The following is a 17,516-nucleotide window of genomic DNA, read 5'->3' as shown; positions in this document are numbered from 1 at the left end:
ACAGAGCTGAGCCCAAAGTTAAGAGAGAAAGCATCTCTGCGGGCCATGAGGCCATGAGACTGGGGCAAGGGAGTTAATGCATCCTTCTGTTCCAGAGGAGTGGAAAGTTAAGAGCTTAATTGAATCTATCACACTATCCCAATTCAATTTGTATTTACCATAAAGCCTTTTGGTTTGGATTGCTAAACAGTTAATGGAAAATGAACCTATGAGCATAAAAATTTATATTTGGAATAAAGTTTTAATGGAAAAGTGTAAATAGTCAAATCAATATTATTATTTCATCTTCACCTTTATGACAATGCTAAAATTGAGAGAAGAGGCAATTAGAAAATAAAAAGCTATCAATATCTCATAATGAAAAATATTACTATGATGAAAATCCTATAAAATGAAATATTTCTAGACCAAGCTGTTATCTCGCTAACTTTGAGCAATAAGCTAAAACAAATCCATTAAAAATTAGCTAACATTTTCTACAATCATTTTGAGCTCATCGTAATACATTCTATTCTACCTCTAACTCCCCACTACTTTACTGAGAGTTTGCATGTCCTCAATATGCTAAATTACCAGGCAGGAACTCTTCAAGTGCTGCAGTTACTAAAGTTAAGCTTGGATCTTCATTTGTCGCCAAAGTGAAAAAAAGCAAAAGTTCAGTTTTTAATCAATATGATTTAATTTGTTTGTGTATACATACACAAACTGAAAACAGTGTGTCAGAAAACTGATAAAATTGTACATTTACCATGTGTCTTTCTTGGTTGAACCCTCATCTTCAATTACAGATATTTCATTCAAATGGAACAAAAATCTTGCTTGGATTTGATGTAATCTCACTCAGGTTTTAAATTCATTCGCCGTTTCAAGCAATATGGCACCAACCTCATCATCTTCATTTAAGAATGAATTGCTTTTTCCATTACAGCCTCCAGTTTGAGATATTTCATTTTGCCTTTTCAAAATTGTATTGGAATGAGACTGGTAGGCAAGTTGTCAAAGTTGAAAGCAATTTGCAAAAAAAAATACAAAAAAAGCACACACATCTTCAAAATTGGATACATTATTTTCAAGGCCTGACACTAACCCATAAAGCTACTTTGCTCTCTATGTAATTTAACCGGTCCTGCAAAATAAGTGTTAAAATAACACATTATGGTAATTCTTGAAAACTAGTCTAACAGAAACCTATGACTCTGAGAGAAACTGGCTTCTCTCTTTATTCACAGCCTAGTTCAATTAATTATTTAAAGGGGAAGACTTTAGAATCTATATCTAGACTTGACCTCTCTAGAAGTTTCAGCCCACATATCCCTCTGCTTTCTAAGCCTCTCTACCTAAAATCTTCTACAGATGCTGCAAACTCAAGATGCACAGAACCAACTAACCACCTTCTCACCATCCACATCATTTGCTTCTAGTTATGCCTGAAACCTGGGAGTCACCTGCAGCTCCTTGCATTTTTTTCCTCAACCAGGTCATCAAGTCCTGTTAATGGTACCTTCAGTTGCCTTGTCTCAACATCCACTGCCAACATCTTGGCCCAGCAGTAGCATCGCTCACCTCCCATTTTTAACTTCCTAGCTGTTCTTGGCTTCTTTCCAAGCATTCTTCATTAATGCTTACAGTTGGTAAAATATTTCTGTGCCCTACTTGAAATCTCTTAGTGGCTTCCTACTGTTAGACTAAAGTCCAAATCCTCCAATATGGCATCATTTTGGGGACTCTGCTCATCACCTTCTGCTTCTCGCATGCACTATTTGCAGCACCTTGAAAAGGATGCACCTTGTATGACCACCACACTTTTGCAAACACTGCCATTTACCCTGCTTGGAATGCCCTTCTTGCCCCATTGGTACCCGTTCACCCTACATCATCTGGCAGAAACAGCCCCATATACACATAGCCTTCCCAGCTTCCTGCAGCAGTGGGGGCACCAGCTACCTCCAGTGTCCATGCACTGCAACTGACATCAGTTATGGTACTTGCTGTTACAGAAATTGCTGTCTGTCTCTCCCACCAGTCTATACACCCCTCACAGGTCAGTACCATACTCCACTCATTTCTGAACTGGTAGAGCCTGGTGATAAAGTGCAATTGTGTATATTTAAGACACAGCACTCAGCTCTCTGACACAAACCTGTTTAATACATGCTGTTGCTGCTGTTATGATGAATACCGTTATACATTAATTTAAAGGAAGGCAAAGAATGGAATTTTTCTTGACTGCTTGAAACAAAAGCATTCGCATTCACAATCTAAGTAAAATAGCAAATATTTTGAGAACTCAAGCATGTACCTTAAGGAAGAGTATCTATCTATGATAAGGCCTATGATAAATCACAAGTGTTTGCTATCTCTACATTAGAACACTTCAACGGGCAAACCAACTGTCTTACCATGCCCTGGAGGTAGTTTCCTATTGCAAAACCATGGAGCATGTGCCAGCAATCTTAAAAAAAAAAATGGAAAACTGCACCTGGATACCACTCAGTGCCCTGAATCCTTTAGGGGTAATAATCCAGGGTTGCCTCCAGCCACACCACTGTAAGAATTGTCCCCCAAGGTGGGTAAGTTAATAGTTTGAGCTCTCACACTACTACCTTTGCCATTATTTGAGAAGTCAAGAGACAAATACAGTGAGTGCAAACCCCCTTTATGCACCTCTCCATAAAAATAAAACCCAGCCTCCCTGGAAGAAAGAAGGCAAGGCCCCGACATCTTAAAGGTTGTCAAACCTTACATTTGGGGATACAGAAGTGGTATGTGCCATGACTTAGGAGCTCCTTGAACACATGACCCCTTAGGAGCAGTGAGTCTCAAGCCTGGCCGCACACCACCAAGAGACGCTCATTCAACTGATGCGGATTGCGCAGAAGTCCTAGGCTTTAGAAAGTTCTCCAGGTGGTTCAAAAGTACAGCCTCATTGAACCATGGTCCTAAGTTTTGGAGCAAAGGAACACACAGAACTGATTTACTTTTCTGAATTCCAAAAGGATACACAAGATACAAAACAGCCTTTAAGAGCTTTTCATTGATGGTACTGAATGGAATAAAGTGTTTTTCTTAGACAATAAAGCAAAAAAAAAAAATTAAAGTGACCCCTAAAGCCACTTTTTAAACTGACTTTAAAAGCAACACATGCTTACTATAGAAGAATTAAAGGTAAAAAATTCTTATGGTGTCACCATCAATATATAATGAACTAACATTTTAGTATACTTTCTTACTACTATTTTAGGTGATGATAATGAAGAAAAATAGGTTCTTAATAAATGTTAGATATGATAGACATTTTTTAGCCTTTCCATACCTCATTTTAGTTCACTCTCAACAATTCCACAAATAAATGTATTCTATTGGTAAAGAATTAACTAGTCTGGATCATGCCAAACAGTGAAGTGGAAAAGATGGTCTTAAATACTCCAAAACCCACACATGTGCTTTCCTTCCATCCCATAGGGCTATCCTACACACACGCACACACACACACACACACACATACACACACACGTTTATAGAATTCTACATACACTATCTGCTTTGGCCCAGAGAATAATGTATGTCAATCCTCATCCCAGTCCCCAAGAAGGGTAGTACCAAAGAAAGTGCTAACCATCGGACAATTGCACACATCTCCCACGCGAGTAAGGTCATGCTTAAAATCTTGCATGCTAGGCTTCAGCATTATGCGAACCAAGAACTTCCAGATGTTCAAGTTGGGTTTAGAAAAGGAAGAGGAACTAGAAATCAAATCGCCAACATTTGCTGGATTATAGAGAAAGCAAGGAATTTCAGAAAAACATCCATCTCTGTTTCATCAACTAAGCTCTTAGAGCATTGGGAATACCAGACCATCTTACCGGTCTCCTGAGAAACTTCTATGCGGGTTAAGAAGCAACAGTTAAAACCCTGTATGGAACAACTGATTGGTTCAAGATCGAGAAAGGAGTACAACAGGGCTGTCTGCTGTCACCCTGTTTGTTTAACCTATATGTGGAGCACATACGTGGGCTGGATGAGTTACAAGCTGGGAATCAAGATAGGTGGGAAAAATAACAACCTCAGATATGCGGATGATACCACTCTAATGGTAGAAAGCAAAGAGGAACTAAAGAACCTCTTGATGAGGGTGAAGTAGGAGAGTGAAAGAGCCAGCTTAAGATTAAATATTAAAAAAACTAAGATCATGGCATCTGGCCCCATTGTTCTTGTACTTAATCCCCATTACTTCATGGCAAATACAGGAGGAAAAGGTGGAAGTAGTGACAGATCTCCTCTTCTTTGGCTCCAAAATCACTGCAGATGGTGACTGCAGCCATGTAATCAGAAGACAACTGCTTCTTGACAGGAAAGTGATGACAAACCTAGACAGTGTGTTGAAAAGCAGAGGCATTTACTCTGCTGACAAAGGTCCATATAGTCAAGGCTATGGCTATAGTCAAGTCAGGACCACAAGGCTCCCCAGTGGTCATGTACGGTTGTGAGAGCTGGACTGTAAAGAAGGCAGGATGCCAAAGAATTGATGCCTTCAAACTATGGTGCTGGAAAAGACTCCTGAAAGTCCTCTGGACAGCAAGGAGATCAATCCTAAAGGAAATCAGTCCTGAATATTCACTGGAAGGACTGATGCCGAAGCTGAAGCTCCAGTATTTTGGTCATCTGATGTGAACAGATGACTCACTGGAAAAATTCCTGGGAAAGATTGAGGGCAGAAGGAAAAGTGGGTGTCAGAGGATGAGATGGCTGGACAGTATCACCAATACAGTGAACATGAACTTGGGCAAACTCCAGGACATGGTGAAGGACAGGGAAGCCTGGTGTGCTGCAGTCCATGGGGTCACAAAGAATTGGACACAATTGGGTTGGCGACTGAACAATAACAACAACGTACATTATGTATGTTATAGTACAGAGTATAGTAACCTGTTCTTTTCCTTGACATTATTGTCACCTTTTGCCCATATCTTTAAATATTTGTCAAAAGCATGATTTTAATGGCAATGTTGTCTTCTAACCTGTGTGTTTCACAAATTAGATGTCAATCTCCATGCTTTTGGTTGCTTTCAAGGCAAATGTATGATTACCAAGACACTTTGAAAATCTATCATTACACATAATTTATTTCAAATGTAAGCTTCAAGTAAATTCCAACACCATATTTGACTGTGGTACCAACAATAAAATGATCTCTACTTGCATACTGATATTTGTAAGTTCGTGTAATTCTCACTTTCAATATTTTATCTAGCTTACTGATAATTTGGTCTTTTAGTCTTTTTTGTCTTCTTCTAAAATTATTCATTGTTCATTGTGTTTTACATGCAATGTTATTACACTTTGTGAAATCTTTTCAGGCAACTTAACATTTTCAAAAGATATGATAAATAAAACCACATAATTCTTAAAAAGAAGGAACTAAGACCTAGACAATGAAGAAGTGGTGGCTCATGAGTATCTACAAAACTGTTGCAACTGAGGATGAAACCCTGTCCTGACCAGCTAAGACAAAAATGAAGACCAAGTCAGTTATTATTGATTAAGAGAAGCTAACTGGTTTACCTAGAGAGGAAGAAACTTTCTGACTACTGAACTCAAGGACAGTTTATCATGTGGGCCTCATGTAACAGACAACACATAACATAATCGGTGAGGCTTAAAGGGGAATTTTTTTTTCTTCTTTTTTAAGTACAAAGATGTTCTCTCACAACCATTTCTTTTAGCAACCCTCCATAAAAGTCAAGGACAAAACGTGAAGTTGTAATTCTGTAAAGGGATTTGGAGAGGAGCAGAGATGGACAGTCTACGTGGGCTAGGATCTGCCAGAGGGCAGAGCTCAGAGAATCCAAGAGATGAATGGTAAGGGGCTACTGTTCTCCCCCATCACTTCTCAGTCAGGCACTGCAGAGCGGAGTGATTCAAAATTGAGACAGCAGGACCTGAAGCGCAGGTACACTGCATGACTGATTCGAAGGAAACCCATGTGTATCAGACAGGCACTGCAGAGCGGAGTGATTCAAAATTGAGACAGCAGGACCTGAAGCGCAGGTACACTGCATGACTGATTCGAAGGAAACCCATGTGTATCAGATACTAAAGTGGAAAGGGAAGGACTAACATTTTCCCAGGAGGATTAAGAGCCTGATAGGAAAGACATCATTATTCAAAAGTGGGAAATGATTGGGGGCCATGACTTTTTGCAAAAAAAAACCCAGCTCTGAATCCATTCAAATGCTTGAACTCAGTTCAGGGCCCAGGGATCTGTGGCTGTGAAACCTGAACACTGCCTTTGACTGGCAAGTGCTAAGAGCAAGGGGCAGTAGAACATGGGCTCACTGTAAGGATGCTGCGTGTACTTCAACTGCAAATTCAGATCATCCACCCTATACTGGGCTGTGGAGTTAGATGCATGGACCACAGCCAGGGGCTCCTGTGCCCCTCTGGTTTCTCTTGGGTCTTGCTAATAAGGAGCATCAGAAAGCATTCAGAAGGATGGAGGCAAATAAGGTTGAGATGTCTATCTCCTTGCAGAATCACCATGGGCTGTGTCCCTTCACCTAAGGTACCTGTCACATTCCTTCTCTCTCTCTCCAGGTTCTATAACTGCTCCCTCCCTCATTCCTTCAGATCTAGTGAAGCTAGTGGCTTCCTATTGCTTCCAGTTCCTTAAACTTTCTCTATACCCCACCCACACCTTTTATATTAATAGCTAATATGTTCATATTATTAGCATCCCTTTTTATAAACTCTCCTCAAATTATCCAATTCATGCTCCCCATCTTTTTATTGCCTAAGCCCCACATGATACTCCCATAGTTAATTATTTAAAATTACACTATGCAAGGCTCTGTGCCAACCCAGAGGGCAGTGAACTAAGGTTAACTGAATAAGTACTACAAGTCAGATGCTGTGCTAAAGATTTACAACCACCTTCAATCTTTAAGCATGTATTATCTCCGTTTTACAGATGGGGACATAGAGAGGTGAAGAAGCTGGTCCAAAGTTACAGAGCTATTCATGGTCACTGGACAACAGTCCTCGATGGGTTTGCAGTTTCAGTATAAGATGCAGATAATTTTAAAATGATGCAATAGGATTAGGTGTGCAAATAAATAAAACAATGACAATGATAAAATTCAGAATGGAACACAATAATTATGGAAAATTTCAGGCAAAAATTATAATTGACTTTGGCCCTTAATGTGCAGGGAGAATTGGAGGACAGGATATTGCAGGTAAAGGAGACACACACGTCAAGTCTGGACAGTGGGTGATGGGACAGGATTTTGAAGGCAAAGAGTTAAGAAAATAATTCTAAGGGTACAAAATAGAACTTTGAGTGGACATAAGATTTTGAGGGCACTCCATCCTTACTCTCTGTGGATCAGGAAACCAAAACTATAGTATTCTATCTCTATTTCAGAGGGAGAAACTCCACTGCTTCAGTGGATAAGAAACACCATTCAGATATGCCCACAAACTGGTCTCACTGATTAGGGACCCATCACTACCAAAAGTTCATTTATAGTTTTGATTCTTTCTGTCCCAAAGTCATCTCTGTGCCATATTGGAACTTATGGATGTCAAAAGTACCTTATCCCAAAGTGTAATTATCATAGGTATTTCTATTATAATCCTCTAACTAGACTTCTTTCCTGTAACCACCCAGAATCTTCAAATGAATAAGGACAGAGTAGCACTCCCACGTAATGATCCTCTATTAAAGTTCAGGCAGAGTGTAAACCCATCCACAACCACAGTAACATTGACACAGAAGAAAACTGAGACATTGCGACTTGAATGACCCATGTTCTAGCAACAGAGGGAGTTTGATACCCAGTCAGAATATGAGTCCACTTGCTTAAAGCTGAATTCCTGACAAAGGCCAGGGGAAAATCAGAACCAAGGCCAAGGTAAGAATGTTAGGTTTTTGTTGTCTCAAATAAGGCTGGGGGATGGGGTAAGGTATAGGGAAAAGAAAAGCAAACAAAACAAAAACCTAGACACAAATCCAGATGTCTGTAAACATTTAGTTGATAACCACACCATATTTGAAAAAAAAAATTTAATATTCCAGCTACCTGTCACAGTGGACGGAAGTGGTCAGATTTAATTGGGGATGGGGTAAACCAACAGAAGAGGTTACCAGGCAAAGCAAAGCACAAGAGAAGGGCAGGAATGGGATCCCAGGAGGCCTTTCTGGGATACTCCTCCCCCTCTTAGTGCTTCCTTCCTGCTTTAATGATGCTCGTTGTTCATTTTTCCCCAGCCTTGGGATCTATCACATTAGGGATAGGGACACTTTCATTAAAACAAAATAAAAGGGAAACACATAACAGAAATCACTGAAACAATTAATTTTCCTGACAGTTAAAAAATATGACCTGTGTTTGAGGGATATTAGGACCGAAAGGAGCCAGTTATCCTTTGACGAATTAGACCTGTCTAGAAATTCAAATTGCCCCAAGTCCAAGGTCTGCCCAAGCCCATCCATCCGTCAGAATTTCCCATGTTTGGAGATGCAATCTGAAAAGTTTCCCAGACTCTAACCAGGGAAGCCACTGGGGCCTCTTTCTCTCCTTCTCATTTCAAAGGCAGTGATTGAAGTGCTATCAATAGTACTGGAAATATTAATACAGTACACAGAAAAGATGGAAACGTGCAGTCACTAAAGATGAACAGCTAAGTTTTGTTGCCATTTTATGAAGTAGTCATGCCTTGAGAAATTATATGTTCTGACCAAAAATAATTTTTCAGAGTCCAAATTTTAAAAACACCTTAGTAGGCCTGTGTTTTCAGAGCTAGAGGTACTGAAATTCTAAAAACAGGTTCTAAACACATACTGTATTATTCTATTCTGTATATTCTTAACAGGTTCTAAACACATACTGTATTATTCTATACTATATTATTCTAAACACATACTGTATTATTAGAATGTGTTTATTCTAAACACATTCTGCATTATTGCAAAATTAAATTTTAGAGAATTAGAATATTCATATACTCCAGATTTCTGACACTAGACTTTAAGTTATTTAAAGAACGAATCTGTTCCAATTCTAAGCCCCTAACACTAAGCATCTATTCATCCCTTATTATTAGATAATATATTCTGTCATATGATCCCTATAAATAGTGATAACTGTCCTTACAGGTAATTCTTCTAACTTAAAAACAGATTCAAACAACAAATTATGGAATAAAAATATAATTATTTCATCTCACTAGTAATGATGTAGAATGTTATAAAGAATGGAAGTCATGTTTGCTTTCAACAACATAATACTTATTCAGGACCTACTATATGATACTGTATTTATTACATAGCCTCTGATTTAAAAAAAATTCAGTTATGTTTATCTCCTGTCTAATACACTCAAAATTCATGTTATAGCATGCCTTTTACAGAAGAATAAGCAGACACCAAGAGGGTTTGTGACTTGCTCAAGATCACCTAGCAACACAGTCAGAATCAAGCATACTAAAGAGTAGGTTTCAAACTAGCTTCACTACAGGTGTACCTCATTTGTGTGCTGAAATGTTTCATATAGTATGTATTTCAAAATTAACTGAATTCCTAAATTCACTAGGTGGCGTTGCTCATAAGAACTCTACAGTAACATCTTTTGTAATACAAATGTATACTTACATCTGGTATTTTGTAAGAAGTTTCCTAATATTGGAATTTCTTAAAACAGCTACCCTATATGTGCCATGTCTTTCAAAAAAATACTGGACATAATGGGAGTAAAAGATTAACAGGCTTCGTTTTAAGCCAAAATAAAGTTGTAACTACGAGATGGCAGAACTTTTAAGCACTTTTATATTACTATTTCTCACAATGTGGAGAGTTTTATTTCATTTATAATAGAAAGCAGACATTCTTTATCTATTATATAGTAGAGTATGGCAGGCATAGTAAAAGAATGTTAAGTACCATGAAGATCTAACAGTCTAAGTGCTATATTAACCAGCAATGTTTCCTTTGTTTTGTTGCAAATCTTAGGTAGAAAATAGCTTGGTTATTTTAAAGAGCCACAGAAATGTCTAAAATGAAAAGTTCTACAAAATCTATACCCTCAAAAACACGGTATATCTCAATCACATCTTCTGAAACTGTGATAATTTATATTACAGAAATTAATCACAAAAAGGAGTTTCCTATCAAAAACACACTTTGAATGATCTAAAATGAATTAAAGGAGAGAGAGAACTCTCAGGAGAATTGCCATCAACATACTAGTACTCTGACCATTAGGAGTTTGATAGAGTTTATCACCTTTTTAACAAAGAACCTTTCCATATTTAACTAGCAACTCCAAAAAGGACATGGACCCACACAAACAGCTGTGCATTACCAGAACTTTATAGATGTGATGAAAACAAAGAAAAGGAAATCCACAGCAGTGACTAACCACACTGTACATTCAAAACAATGGCCACACTGAAAATCATTAGAGGCAGTCTGTTTACTTAGGTCTGGAACAATAGATGACATTTAACCCCAACTTTTTTAATCCCTCTTTTGTTTACCCACAAATAATCTTTAGTTTATCTATAATATTATTATGGTATTAGAGTAATATTAATAGTATTAGCAATTGACATTTAAAACAAAAAGCAGACAGCTACACCGGCTGTGAGTCAAAGACCATTAAGGAATATTGAAAGGCATTTCTACATGTAAGGTATAGTGGGTTTTCCTAAGCACTTTTTGTTTTAGTTTCAAAAATAATGAATGAGAGTTTATCAATGGCTAATGATTAGATTCTTTCAGAGAAAACTACCCCTTATATACAGGAAAAAAGAGTTATCGAGGAGTTAAACAAACTAATTTTGAACATACTCATATTTTGGCTTCCTGAAACTTACAAACTGCCAAGCAGATGTTTTGTCCAAGTTTTCTGATCTGCCAAGTTTTAACTTGGAATACATTTGTATACTAAAGTCAAAGTAATTTAATTAGAGAAACTTGGGCACAAAGAATTGAGGCAGTAGGATACATATCTTTCCTCATCTCAACATAAACAAATTACAGGGAACTCTGATTGAACTGCTAGTAGAAACTTTCATCTCACTGACAGGAGAAACCTCTCACCAGCTGCACACATCTGCAAGGCAATCAGACAGATGCTGCTGCCGCAAGGGCTGAGTCTGACACAAAACTGAGTCCTGTGTTCCCAGAACTGAGCAGAGTTGCTACCCTCAACAGACTTCCCAGACTCTTGACAGAAAGCCCAACCGGCTCATCAGCTGTCACTGCCAGCCACAATTTAACTATTCTTGAACAACCAGGAGAAAAACAAACAAACAAACAAAAAACAACAAACAAGCAACAAAGTCTCAAACTAAAAGTCTGATCTATTGTCTCTGACAATAGAGCCTTCCTCATTGAACCCTGTGAGGTGTCACCGAGTTCTGTAAAGAGAGACTTAGCGTATCACGTTGCCAAGTGGATACCAAGAACTGTGCACATATTTGTGCCCAGAAAAAGAATGAAAAGAGAACTTTGAAATCCTCCACGGCTGGCCACCGGCAAGGCTACATTTCAAGAACGGAAGGATCTCCTACCTGGAGCCCTCTTCGTCTTAGAATGCTGGACTCATCCATCTCCCCCTCCGCTTTCTCTGAGCCTCTCACAACAGTCTAGCCATGCTGTACTACCGCTACTTCGGCACGCTAATTCAGAGCCGGGCAGCTGCTAAACACTTACATCACGCTCTAGCTGATTGGAGCCCTGAGTCAGCTGGTCCCGCTTAGTTATTCACTCCAGCAACTTCGGGGATCACGGATGCTTGCAGTTCGGTGGGAAAGCGCAGCAAGTGGGCTTTGACACCTAAAGCATCCACCCAGGCAGAGGAGGCTCTTGCTAGTAGATAAGAAACCGTGGGAGCCCTGCTTTCACTACTCCTTCAGAATACTGGCCCTGGCATTCCAGGCGACCAGAAAATAGCTTTCGGCAGTGGTCGCGGGTCAAGTCCCTTCGGAAGCAACTATAAGGTCAAAGTAGCTAAGTCAATCAGCGGTGACAGACACCTCTGCAAACAGCAGCTGCTGATTGGGACGGTGAGAAACTAGGGCACAGCTGGCCAGCCAAGCAGCACCACCTTCCTGCCGCTCATCTTTTCTGATGGCATCAAAGGAGAAAAAAAAAGAAAAATGTAATAGAACACACAGGCAGCCGGAAAACCTGAAAACAGAGGCTCAGGGCGGTGGCTCTCCAGTTACAGGGGGAGGGACCCTTACCCCTCCCAATGCCAAGCCAATTTATTTACATAAATACCTCACCGCCCATTCCTAGCCCAAAGATACAGTTCAGATTTTAATCTCTCTCATGATAACAACTTTCTCTGTTGATACCAGACCCAAACGTAAAAAGGGAGAAGAAATTCTAAGACCCCATCATTAGTTGGAATATTAACCTATTTCTAGTCCATAAACAGCTAAAAAGAAAAAGATACCCATCACGTGCAATTTCACAGTCTGTTTCAGCTTGTTTACTCCGCTCATCCTCATCCTATTTCAATTCAAAGCAACCAAGAGATGCATATTAAGTTTTCATTACTGGCCTAGCACAGGAGTAACAATATCTGATACTACTAATTTATAATAAATTATTCCCCCTTGATTTCTTTTTTAAAGACGTTTAAATTGGGAGCACAGTATGGTCCTGAGAGCAAATGCTAGGGCTACCTGTAGTTTGTCTCAGAACTACCCCCTTCTTCACTTTATCCATTATAGTCTTTTTTTTTCTTGAAAGAAAGATAGGAAGGCAGGCATAATGCATAATTTATTTTTAAAATATCAGTAATTTCTGGTTGTTACCTAATGAAGGTATCTAGCAATTTCTAAGCATGGGGGTGGGGAAGAAATGACAAGCGCTTCCTACCCCGACACCTGCCGTTACACTAGCTTTCTGTCTCTTTCTGGCTGTCAACACACTCATAGGCTTGCTATCAATTGATTAGGTTATGTCATTAAAAATAGCTCAGGGATTTATGAATCTAACCACTGAGGAAAATTGATTGCATTTTATGTTCCCAAACCATCTTTGCAGATATCTCTAGATGTACAAACAGAGACTCTGTCAAGAAACGCTTCCCCCCCACCCACCCACCCCTCACAGAAGTTTCCAGGGAGAAGGGTGTCAGGGTGTTTTACCACTGAGGCGTGTTCACTGGATACCACTTAATGGAAGCAAACCCCAGAGACTTTTTAGCTCTTGTTCTTGGGTAGAGGAGTAAGGCCATCTCTAAAAGCAAAGAAAAGGCACCAACCTGGTCATTGCTCAAACCAAAATGTACCCTCAACCTTCTAGCACAATTTTTTAAAAATACTATGCATTTTTGTTTAACTTGAAGGACAAAAAAAAAAGGCAGAGAAGAAATGAAAAGAAAAAATCTAGGGTCTGGAATGGAGGAATCGGTGAGCTGTCTGTGGGAGAATCTGCAAAGGGGTTGGAAACAGATTCCCATCCTTGACAGGCCCACCTGTACTTTAATCTTTTCCTGCAAAAGGAAGACCTTTCTGTTCAATGAAAACAAAAGGAATGACAGTTGTTGCCCTTTCTCCCTCAATTCACCCTCCTGAGAGGAGAGCTTAAGCAGCTCCCTGAATTTGAAGTGCCGGCTTCGACAAAGTACCTTGGCAGCAGGTCAGAATATATTTACCAACTTAGATGTCATTGTTATCTGCCCACAGAGGCATAAGAAAGTCCTAACTGAATTTAGAAGAAAAAAAAATCATGACCCAAGAAGCTGAACTTGGAAAAGCAAAAGCCAAGCATGGTGTCCTTATATGTGCTTATGATCTGAGAGCTGTGATCTTCATTGCACTGGTCCTTCTAGAGAAAGTGGGGTCTGATAGAGGACATCAAGTTCCCACTAAAGAAAAGGAAGGGAAAGGACTTTTCCCCTTCAGGCAGAGATCATAGCATGTCGGGAGGAAAAAAAAAAAAATGTAGAGCCCAGAAGTATCTTTTCTGTGACCAATCGAGTAAGATGGTTGGAAGTGCTATCAGAAGACATTTTGAGGACACTGACAAAAAGTCAGGTGATGTGTATCTCAGATAAGTGGGCTCTGGGCATCGTAGGCACTCGGCAGCTAGACCTGTTTGGTGGCTGGGAGTGATAAAATGGGATCTTGGCTAAAGGTGAAAAGTGTGTTTCTTAACAAAGGAATATTCTGAGATAAAAATCTAGGATAGTATTCAACCATTAACTAAGTCTACGATGAAGATTATGACCATTGCACCATCAAATCTAGTATGAAAAAATATCGATTACCTGTCAAAATGTATCACTTTGAGAAGTGATACACGTACATTTTAAAGAAATAAAACCAGCCAGAGGCAAAAACATTTAGGACAAAAATGAAAGGCTGCTGAAAAATAACATCAAGCAATAATGGCTTAGCAGAGGGAATAGTAAAAGGAAAATTGCTACATTTACCCTTTGCTATATATTTTCTCATCAAGATAAGCCATGTGTTAAAATGCAATAAAAACTTCAAATGATGACACTATTCACAGGTAATAATTAGGAGCGAGCCTAATTTCCATTAATAAACTCATTTTTCCTGCGATTTTATACCTTCATAGAATCTGTTCATATTATTATGAGTCAGTTCACAAAGTACCAAACTCAACGTGTAGCGCTTTTACATGTGTATTCAAATAAAATTTGGTAGGCTCAGTCATTAATTATAATCTGAAGCCAGAGGCTTTGTGGTACTTGATTTTTTAAAAAATTATTTGTATGTGTACACCTTGTGTACACACTATCATAGGCATAATTTGCTTCATAGAATACTCAAAATCTGTGGATACTATAATAAGGACCAAATCTAAATTTTACTCATTGTTACAATAAATGGCTCACAGAAACAAAAACAAGACCAAATCCCAGTGGAGAAAAATCAGGGGGAGGGGTGGGAAGAGTTTGCTTGTGCAAATTTTCACAAAGAGTGAGATTTTGTGATCACTGACATCCACAGCAATGTCGCTTGGTGCTAGGACACAGGTGTGTCACGTGATTCATACAGTCATGTGTTTCTCAAAAATTTAAAACCAAGGTACACCTCTCTCCTGATCCACATTGGTTTCTCTAAAGTAAATGCAGCTTCTGATTTTACCCACTCTTCGGCAACGGACCTTGCACCAGGAAACCTTGGTGAGGAACGCTGTGAGCAATTTTTTAAAAACCAAAGATGGGGGATGTTTCCAAACCTAACTTGACCCACTCTCTGCCGGCAGCTCTCAGCTTCTGGCTCCCGGACCACCTGCCCAAAAGCCAAGGAGGTGATGTGTGAGGGGAGCAGAGGATAACTTCTTGGTGGAGTAGGAGGCTTCTCTCTCCAGACTAGCCTGAGGGAGGAGAGTCCCCCTTCCTCATCTCACCAGAGTTCTCTCAGAATGTAATTTCTAGTACCATGGCCACAATCTGTGATGGGATTTGTCCTTAATGTTTGCTTTTGTGTGTATTTGTAGCCATTACTACTTCTTAGCAAGGTAGACAAACACCCACAAAATGCATTAGCCACAACATCTTGTTACTTTGAGACAACCGACCAAGGGTTTGTAGCTTCTATTCACTCATGAGGAAATCCAATATAGCCAGTGGATAAATTCCTTCATTCATTCATTGATCATTTTTTCTACTCGTAGATAAATGCCAGTGGCCAATGCATATGTCATATTTTAAAAAGGTAACATAAAGGTCATAAAAATTTGCAAATAAGAAACAGGTCATTCATGACAATGCATATAAAATATCTATTATTGTGATTATTATTATTATTCCTCTGGCAGTTTAAGTGGTAAAGAGAACCCTGAACACCAGTAATGAATGCAGCTGTGAGATTTACTCAAAATATACATCTCAGGATTGACATTTATAATCCTCTTAATTTTAGCACTTTATTTTCCTCCATGTTTTATTTCTAATAACAGCCAACAAATACAGATCACACAGTATGTGACAATCACTGCTCGAAGTACTTTATATAAGTCATCTCATCTAATTCTTTCAACAGCCCTATCAATTAGGTATATTATCATCCCCATTATACAGATAAGGGAACTGACCAGAGAGGTTAAGTAACTTTCCAAAGATTACACAGCCAAGGAGGGGCAGAACTGGGGTACCAATCCTGACAGGCTGACTCTGGAGTTTGGGTTCCTAACAACCCTACTGCCTCTTAATGTTTAAACATAGAAGAAAAACCTGTTTTCAAGGTGAAAAGAATGCATGAGAGGTGTCAAATTTTTTAGCTTCAAAGTGAAAATTACCACATTCTAAGCTATCCGTGGTCAGAACACACCAGAAAGAGCTTGTGGAATCCCAGATTCATGGCCACAGGTCTCTAAAAATTAAAAGGAGGAGGGTGCAAAGAGCCAACAAATTAGAAAAGACCCTGATGCTGGTAAAGACTAAAGGCAAAAGGAGAAGGGGATGACAGAGAAGGAGATGGTTGGATGGCATCACTGACTCAATGGACATGAGTTTGGGTAAGCTCCAGGAGTTGGTGATGGACGGGGAGGCCTGGCGAGCTGCAGTCCATGGGGTCACAAAGAGCCGGACAGGACTGAGCGACTGAACAATGACAACTCGGCTACTTTAGGGCCGAAGAGAGATCGATGCCCCTCGGCAAGAGTTGGGTGGAGGAAGAAAGCAGCCAGGGAATAGTGCTGGGGTGTGTCCTCTGTTTCTTCTCAGAGGCATCTGGGCCTCCAAAGGTTCCACTCTCACAGCTCTTCACCCTTCCGGCTCCCAAATTATACAGTTCTAAATATAACATACATTTGTTTACAAATAGTCAGTTCTACAGAACCAAGGCTCCCTTGGCAGTTGTCGAGTGCCAGCGTGCTACACATTCCCATGAACTTGTGGGCTTTTCAAAGCTCTTCAGTCTGCAGACTGACACACTTCAGTTTTCTGGAACCTGCCATTGAAGGCACTCAAATCACCCCGTTCAGGTGAAATGACTCAGGGCAAGGCTGTCCTGAGCCGTAATGAGAAGCTGAAACGGAGGGGAAATTCCAACCCTGACTTTTCCTTCCATTTTCCGGGAGTCACGATTTCCTAGCATCCTTGGAAGAAAGTGCCCTGCCCTGAGAGCCAGTGCCCCAGGGCAGGCTCCACCAAGACAGCCAGGAAGCCAGGGAAAGTCCCTCCACTTCTTGAGCTTCAGTTTGTGAAATTAAGATGTTACTACAGGTTTAGCAGTGGGAACTGCAAAGAGGAGGAGGCTACCTGCTGGGAAATTGGGAAACTGCTGGGAAACTGGGTCCCAGTGCCTCCCAGGCAGGAGCAGTCCGTGCCCCTCACACTGGGCACCTGGTCCCTCCTCTACTGACTCCACAACCATGACTCAAAACTCCCCTTTCTCCTCCAGGCTATGAGCATCTCATCAAGCATCTGCTTCACCAGGCAGCTGCCTGCCTGGTTTCAGGCTCCTTCGACTGGCCAAGTACGCACAAGAGATTGAGGGTGGAACTCAGCGTCCCAGCAGTG

At 40.0% G+C, this 17,516-nt stretch overlaps 1 protein-coding gene and 1 long non-coding RNA gene across 5 annotated transcripts in view; one reads left to right on the top strand and one right to left on the bottom strand.

Annotated features, from left to right (window-relative positions):
* Positions 1 to 17,516, bottom strand: part of MAST4 (microtubule associated serine/threonine kinase family member 4) — a 603,242-nt gene that overhangs the window by 350,473 nt on the left and 235,253 nt on the right. The gene's annotated exons all lie outside the window — the stretch shown is intronic.
* LOC145516771 (uncharacterized) lies at positions 3,718 to 9,307 on the top strand. The gene is made up of 2 exons (XR_014061749.1): positions 3,718 to 5,950; positions 6,049 to 9,307. It is a non-coding gene; the product is annotated as an uncharacterized LOC145516771 (long non-coding RNA).

The sequence above is a fragment of the Giraffa tippelskirchi genome, chromosome 8 (genome assembly GCF_054371585.1).
Source record: "Giraffa tippelskirchi isolate mGirTip1 chromosome 8, T2T-mGirTip1v1.2.pri, whole genome shotgun sequence".
Taxonomy (NCBI): domain Eukaryota; kingdom Metazoa; phylum Chordata; class Mammalia; order Artiodactyla; family Giraffidae; genus Giraffa; species Giraffa tippelskirchi.
Note: the sequence above shows the minus strand (reverse complement) of the source record. Positions and strands in the feature narration are given on the sequence as shown.